The sequence below is a fragment of the Pezoporus occidentalis genome, unplaced genomic scaffold (genome assembly GCF_034315485.1).
Source record: "Pezoporus occidentalis ecotype Australia unplaced genomic scaffold, CSIRO_AGI_Poc_V1 ctg21, whole genome shotgun sequence".
Lineage (NCBI taxonomy): Eukaryota > Metazoa > Chordata > Aves > Psittaciformes > Psittacidae > Pezoporus > Pezoporus occidentalis.
Genome location: NW_026913964.1, coordinates 6,325,001 through 6,332,500, shown reverse-complemented (window position 1 = coordinate 6,332,500; position 7,500 = coordinate 6,325,001). Strand labels below are relative to the sequence as shown.

The 7,500-nt window shown below is 36.5% G+C and overlaps 1 protein-coding gene and 1 long non-coding RNA gene across 6 annotated transcripts in view; one reads left to right on the top strand and one right to left on the bottom strand.

The window, feature by feature from the left end:
• The window catches only part of CDIN1 (CDAN1 interacting nuclease 1), a 129,401-nt gene that overhangs the window by 35,178 nt on the left and 86,723 nt on the right, over window positions 1-7,500 (top strand). The gene's annotated exons all lie outside the window — the stretch shown is intronic.
• Window positions 1,479-7,500, bottom strand: part of LOC134164002 (uncharacterized) — a 68,029-nt gene continuing 62,007 nt past the window's right edge. Inside the window, exons 5-6 of the long non-coding RNA XR_009964947.1 lie at window positions 4,333-4,424; window positions 1,479-1,747 (exon numbers count right to left, since the gene is read on the bottom strand). This is a non-coding gene — a long non-coding RNA (uncharacterized LOC134164002). The remainder of the gene's footprint in view (window positions 1,748-4,332; window positions 4,425-7,500) is intronic.

The window sequence follows — 7,500 nt, the reverse complement described above, 5'->3', positions numbered from 1 at the left end:
ACAGCATCCTAGGTACGGTCTAATAAACATTAAGTAAAGGGGATAATCACTTCCTTCAATCTACTGGCTCTGCTCCCTTCAGTAAAGCTTAGGTTGCTGTTGTCTGCTTTCTCTGCCACCCGTTTGGTGTCATCTGTGAACTGGAGGAAAATTAACATCTTTACCAATGATCTGGAGAAGGCAAAAGAGTTTAACAGGAATAGAAATTCTTAATTGCAACTCTGTAAAGAGGAAGAAAGTGTAAAAACTTACACTTTTTTTAATCTTACCTTTTCTGCCCTCTTTTTATTTACACTTAGAAAATAATGTAAAATACAATCTCAAGCTTCTTCTGTATGACTGCCTGCTATTGATTGTTAACACAGTGGCAACATGTACATAAGGTCAGAATATCCTCCCACCTTCCTCTACTTTCTCTTAGGTATTGAATCAGCAACTTTCTACAGAATGTTGGGTTTTTTTAAAAAAAAGCAATGAGGTACAGTTTATGTGATCAAGTTGAGCAGAGCAGTGCTAGTATCCATCACTTCTTCATTTCTGAAACGCATCTGCAGTCCACTTGCCAAGTAAAGGCAGAGATGGAAATCAAGAATTAGAACACGGTTCTAAAACCAGCATTCTGTGGCATTACAAATTGCACTATGTAACTATAATAATTAAATTTTAGAAACTATGCATAATAGATGCTTATTCAAAAGTCTGACTTCAAAATTGTCTAGTGTGTTTACACAGCATACATAAATAATCTATTTGCTCTGAGAACACTACTTAAATGTGAGTTCCTTGTGTGTCAACAATCCTTAGCATAAATAAAATTAAAGTCATATCACCTATGCTAGAAAATTTTCATTCTTAGCTTTTAGAAGTTCTTTTCAACTTGAAGAAGCTCCTTACACAAGAATCTCAAATTGCTTCAATCTCCAAGAAGTAAAATACATATTTGAATCAGTCTTATTTCACATTTTTCCCTATTACAATGTGTTTGCTACCTGATTTATATACCGAAGGAAAAAGCTTCATCTTTCAGAAGTGTATTACTGTTGACTAATTATCAGAGTATTCTAATGCAGAATTCATAAAAGAAAGGTTTTGGTTTCAGGCTGGTAGCCTGGATTTATGTAAAAATGCAGCACATTTAAGAGAATTTGCTGTGTGCCTAAGAAATCTAGACATATAACAGAGCCAATCACTAGCCTTTCATGCTGTGAAAATGCTAAATGCAACATATTGCCAATTGTAAAAACAGACTTGAATAGAACACAGTCTTCACTTCATGTCTACTGAATACACAAAAACTTAAATAGCAGTAGGATGCCTTCTAGTAAAAATTACAGGTGCACAGTAGGTCTTGGCAATGTTCTGTTATACTTTTTTGAGAGTGCTTTTCCACATGGGTGAGATTTTCCTCAAGCCAATTAGTATTTTGTTGGGTGACTTCTGACTGTGGTCCATTAAGTTTGCTTTCTAATGACTGACAGTTGATTTCACTGCTCAAAAACATTAAATTGCATAAATTACAGTTTCTTTATATTGGCACACATATTAAACACAGAGTCCTTAGGAAGTGTTAACATTAATACTGACCAATGATAGTATTTCTAAGCAAACATTTGAAGTTACTCTGAATTTTTCCATTTCTCCATCTTCCCTTCTTTGAATTCATACTGATAATTCAGCATATTTTTACAAAGGCAGGAACAGGAAGTATACCAGATGTTTCAGCTGTGCTCCCAGAAGTAGAGGTTCCCTGTCTGCAATAAAAAAATATTTATTTTTTTATATATATATATATATACCTCATTACTGTGTATCTTCTTCTTGACTGGGAAACATCTATGCTCCTTTAGTTGGCTTGGTGAGAATGGAAAGCCAGTAGTATAGGAACAGCTTTCAAAGCAGATTTATTGTATTAATGTAAACAAATTCTCAAAACAGAAGCAAAAGATTCCTCTGTGTGTCCAGAATGGATTCTGCCCCTGAAATTAGAGGACACTCCAGGTTTTTTGATCGGCTGGTCAGTATTTCACTTGTTCTCATTTTGGGAATGGAGAACTATTTTTAATTCACCATTAGATTGACTGTTAACAAGCTGCTTTTTTAATCTGTCATATTAATAGTCTTGTCATGTAGGAATGCTGTTACAGAATAGGTCTCTTACCTTGGTATTCAAAGCAAACTTCTCTTACAGGTGAAAATTGCTGAAGAAACCGCGAATTCGTTCTAGAGTTCCAGTGTTGGATATATTTGAGCAGCTTCTTATCATCCAGTTAACTCTTGGATGAGAAAAGCACAGTGCTACAGAAGCAAGAGGCTGAGGCTACCGTGCAAATGAATGGTTTTCATGTGACCACTTTTACTGTATACTTTCAACATGAATACTGATGTAAATTTAGTGAAGTCGGCATCCTTGGTCTTTCTTTAGTATGTGGGGAAAATATTTGTTTTAATTTCCACTTACTCTGATCAGCATGCACAACTGAAGTGAATGATGCTGACATGACCAGGTTTCTAATCACTACACACCACCTTCTTGATCTTGAAATACTATCTTATTCACTAGCCATGCTTCAGTTTTGGTCCAGATGCTACTTCCAGTTTACAAATGAAACAGTTGAACCATGAACAGGTTAATTAACTTGGCCCCGGTCCTATAGAAGAGCTCATGTCAAAGCAAAGACAGAGAGATTCAATCTTACACTTGACAGACATGGATTTATGAGTGCTAGACACTTCTGAATCCACATGTACTTATTCCCTGCTTCCTCTTTAAGCTAGAAGGGCAAAAATGGATGAACACAAAATGAAGGGCAATTTTTCTTTTTAACCTTTGTAAATCTGTTGTCCACTTTTTCAGAGGAAATTCAGTAGCTTTTCTGTAACACAGAGCAAGGCTCAGTTTTCCCATTTCTTTATGAATGCAACCACAGTACTACACTGATAAATTGATGGTGGAGGGAATTTTTCTTGAGCCAGTATTGCTGAGAAAAGCTGTTTGGTTTCAGATCCTAAAAGTTACTTTTCTTTGGACTATTCCAGCTTCTCTTTCTAGAATATATTAGAGAAAGCCTGTGTCCTAGGTAGACAAGGAGCGTGCTTGGTGTGGGGCATGGCACATCAGTGAGCTACTTGACCAGTGTCATCTCGGATTTTAGATCATGGCCCTCAGCTACAGTAAGTTGTTTCTATTTATAGAAGTGGATGTCTTCAAACTTAAGAGGAGGTAAACATCTTTTAGTGTGAGATGCATTCTTTCTATAGCAGGGTCACCAGCATCTATGTAAATATTGCTACTTCAGAGTAACTTACGAATAGCAGTGGGAATGGGCCTTGCTTTCTTCTCTGAAAATTCCCTTCACTGCAGATAAACCTATTAAGAAAAAAGCAAACCAAACCAATTTAAACTTCTCTTCAAACATTCCCCTAGCATATATGCAGCACTCTGCTAACACACAAGCATTGAATCCCTGGAACATCTTGACACCAACTTTGTCCTGCAACTACACCATCCATGCATGTCCTTTGCATTGAAGGACCTAAAAAAGCATTGCATGACTAAACTTTGCTCTACTTATGAATGTCTCTGCTTGGGCAAAAAAACATAAAAGCTAAAAAGCGTGCTGAATGCAGTACCTGAAGGTTGTTACTGAGACATCTCAGTCGATAAGCTGGCTATACAACAAAATGCAGAGTCATCTGAAAGGAAGATCCAAATGTTTGACACCCTCAGAATTGTCTTAAGCAGCTAATGAAAAACATCAAAGAAAAAACTGAAAAGCAGTTGAAATAGCATTTAAAACCCAATGAAAAACAATTTAGTAAGGGCTTCTTTTGGAATTTTATTTTTTTTACATGTAGGATCCATGACCCTGAAATCTCTCCTTAGGTTAGGTGTTCCAACCTTTTAGCTAAAGTAAAGCTCCTTTTTTCTTTCTTTCTTTTTGGGGTCCCTTTCTCCAAAAGATGATAAAGCCTGCAAGCAATACCTGAGTTTAATCACTTCTTTGACTAAGGAGATTGGACCCCACTATTTGAAAATCACAAGAAAATAAGCACGTCAACAAAGCATAATGTTGCCAGCTGAGATCTCTTCTGATTTTAAAATGAATAGTTAAACATTAGGTAGGCCAGAACATGCAAAAAATGTATGTAGAATCCACAGGCAGGAGGGGAAGACATATCATCCCTGCCCTACTCAGTCACGCTGCTTCATGGTTGCAGGTCAACAACACAACTCTGGGCTTCTGTATTAAACCACAGGTGTGCAAGGGAGATGCTGATCGACTGAGGAGAGTTCACTGAGGGGTCACCAGGATGGTGAATGGGCTGGAGCACTTGCCCTCCAAGAAGAGGCTGAAGGAACTGGTGCTTGTCCAGCTGGGAGAAGAGATGATTTCATGGGGCGCTGAAGAGCATTCTCCTATAACCTATGGGGAGGTTATTAGGAAGACACATTAAGGCTGTTGACAGCAGTGACATGGTGGTAGGATGAGAAAAAGGTATAAATTGAAACACAAGACATGTACAATTTAACAACCTTAGGTAACTTTTGTGGTCTGTTAACACTGCGTATTCTTCTTTTTGTTTCCCTGAAGTAGATGCTCATTATCTATAAAACAAATTTTGTGACAGATTTTAAAGATGAAAGTTGTCTTGTATAATTAACCCTTGAACTTATTTTGGTAAGCCTTAAAATTATTGTGTTAAAATAATCAGGGCTGTTATCCAAAGCTTACTGTATATGTTTGACTAAAGAAAGAAACATGATCTAAGTGTGATTATGTAAGGAAAAATCTTACAAAAGACTGAAATTGAAGGCGGTAACTGTAATTATCTAAAAGGAAGTCTATTACTGTATGATAAAACTGTCAAAATAATGACTGGGGGCTCCTACAAATCATGCTGAAGATCAATAAAGCCAACCTTACATCACAGCATGAGAATTTAGAAATTGTATTTTGACCTTAATTCACGATGGAGCCATTCAAAACATATTTAATAAATGGGTTATAGTACTTCTTCTTAATTAAAAATTAAAACTATTCCCAATAGTTTTCCCCAGTGAAATAGGGAATATATTTCCAGTCCACATGATGTGCATGTTATTTTACTGATTGCTTACTCTTTCTAAGGACTTATTAGTTGACTTTGATCTATTATTTGTGTACATAAAATTTGCAGTGATGCCTCTCCCAAAAAATTCTTTGTGGCTCCGCAACCCTGTTTGTAGTGGTTAAAAAAAAACACTAAAATCTAGTCCTTTTCTCCCTGCAATTTACTTTATTCTGTATAGGAGCTTATCCTTCATTTGTCCTACTAATCTGAATTCCTTCCTGTAGCGTGTAAAGCTATATGACTGCATATCTGTTATATGTTGGTTGTTTTTTTCTCCCAAGGTGGAGAGCCATATGCAGTGAAGTGTGGTTTAGTGGGTTTTGCTTTGTTTTGTTTCGGTATACATATATAAATGTTCTGTATTTGTTAGAGAGGACAAAGTGAAAGAAATGTGCCTTTCATGGGGAGCAGGTGGGAGTGGGGGCTCTGTGTTCACTGCATAGTCTCAAATAGGCTGTTGAGAAGAATCTCTAGTCCTTCCTTCTAGTTCTACACTTTCCAGTACATATAACTTCTTAAAGCATGAATCCTGTTGGGGAAGACAGGGACAGTCTTACACTGCTTGCCTAAAAGGCCTTTTTTCTGCAGTCTTCCCGTGAAGATGGGTCAAGAGAGTATTGAGGAATGTAGATTAATTTCTTTTCAAATCACTGTTCCCTGTGCAATGCATGTGTCTAGCTGTTGTAGCTCAAGATTCCTTCAAACTGTTTTAAAAATCAGATGATTTTTATCACCAGTTTATCATCTGGTGCTGAAGTATGTGCCAGAATAGATCTTTGGTAAAATGGTAGTTTTTACCATCACGCAGTTACAGCATTACTTGTCTAATTACTTTTTTTTTTTTTTTTTTTTGGCTGAATCATGCTATGTATTACTGTGATAATTGTCATACCGTCTCAATTAGTGATCTCAATCATTAAATTGTTTAATTCAGATAACAGTTGCTGGAGCTATGAATGCAGCCCTAGTCGTGATAGGTTAAAAAAAATCACTAAGAATACGTTTCTCCCACTTCTGTCCCCCAAAATTACTAGGCAAAATGTTGCTTCTGTCCATCTTACAGCAAGATAGGAAAACAGTAAAGGTGTTGTAATACATGTTGTCCTTCAGAAAGTGACAAAACCAGCTAGGTATTGTTGCTTAGGCTAGGATCCTGTTCTTGACAGTAGGTAGGACAGGGCATTTTGGCAAGCAATATTTTTATGGGGTGGCAGGTGAGGGGACAGCAATTCTCTGCAGTACGCACTTAATGATATACTGTCCCCCCTTTTTGTTGTGCCTTCTAAAATAAATATTTAATTTGCCCAAGCTTCATAAGTTTTTTTTCAGGCCACCACTGATTTTTTTCTGTCTTTGAATTCCTCATACTTCCAATCGACGGTTTTGAAATAGGATCACAGAAATGAATGTAATGGTTTTAGGGGAGTCTAGGCAGGAGGTACCAGTTATAAGGAGTTTTGTGGTATTTCCAAGTCGTTTCTTCTTCATCCTAATTAGAGTCAGTCATTAGGGAATTAAAAACCTTGTTTCAGCCTATTTAGAGACTAGTAAAATGTATAAATACCTGACCTGTTTCTTCCACTGTATATTACTGGATGCTGTGATTTGGGAATATTTTCTAACTTGGACTTGACTCTAGTGTCTCTGAAAGTATAATTTCTAAATGCTAACCCCCAAAATCTTCACTTTTTCAGCAGTGGAATTGCATAATTCAGATTTAATTTTAGATTGGGAATTGCAATGTAAAGTACCCTTTTTTGTTTAGGAGTTGCAACTGTGTCTGTTCCCTATTGTTTTCTTTAGGAAGGCTAAGAACTGAAAATTCAAGTAATAGAAACACATTTTAAAAATAATTTTTAATTAATATTTTGAATCTTTAGTAATACAATTACTTCCAAGCTTATCTTCAAGTCTCTAGTCCTTCTTGTTTGTTCTCAAACCATAATTTCATGTATATTTCTGAAGAACTTTCTTCTTTCTCCCTGCTTCAGGACTAATTCTTTTTTCTCTCAGTGCTTTCCCTAGCTGCTCCCACATTACAGAACTGTTTGCTTACGGTCAGTATCGGGAATTGTACACTTTACAGTTAGGTTTTTTTCAAATTGGTAAACGATTCAGTAGACAGAATGAAGAGGCACATGTTTCACTTATAAAATTCTTTTTCTCACTCTACTATTGAAGCTTGTATTCATTTAGCCTTAATCTTATGCTCTGAAATTTCTTTCATTAAATTAAATGAGGGCCAAGCTCTGTAAAGACTTACGCAAGGCCGCCATGTCCTTCATCTGAAACTTGCAGCTATGTGGAGCTACAGCTTTTCAATAGGTGCTAGTTTACAAAGATGCATTTGCAGGATCATAACCTGGGTTTGACATTTGAATGCTCTAT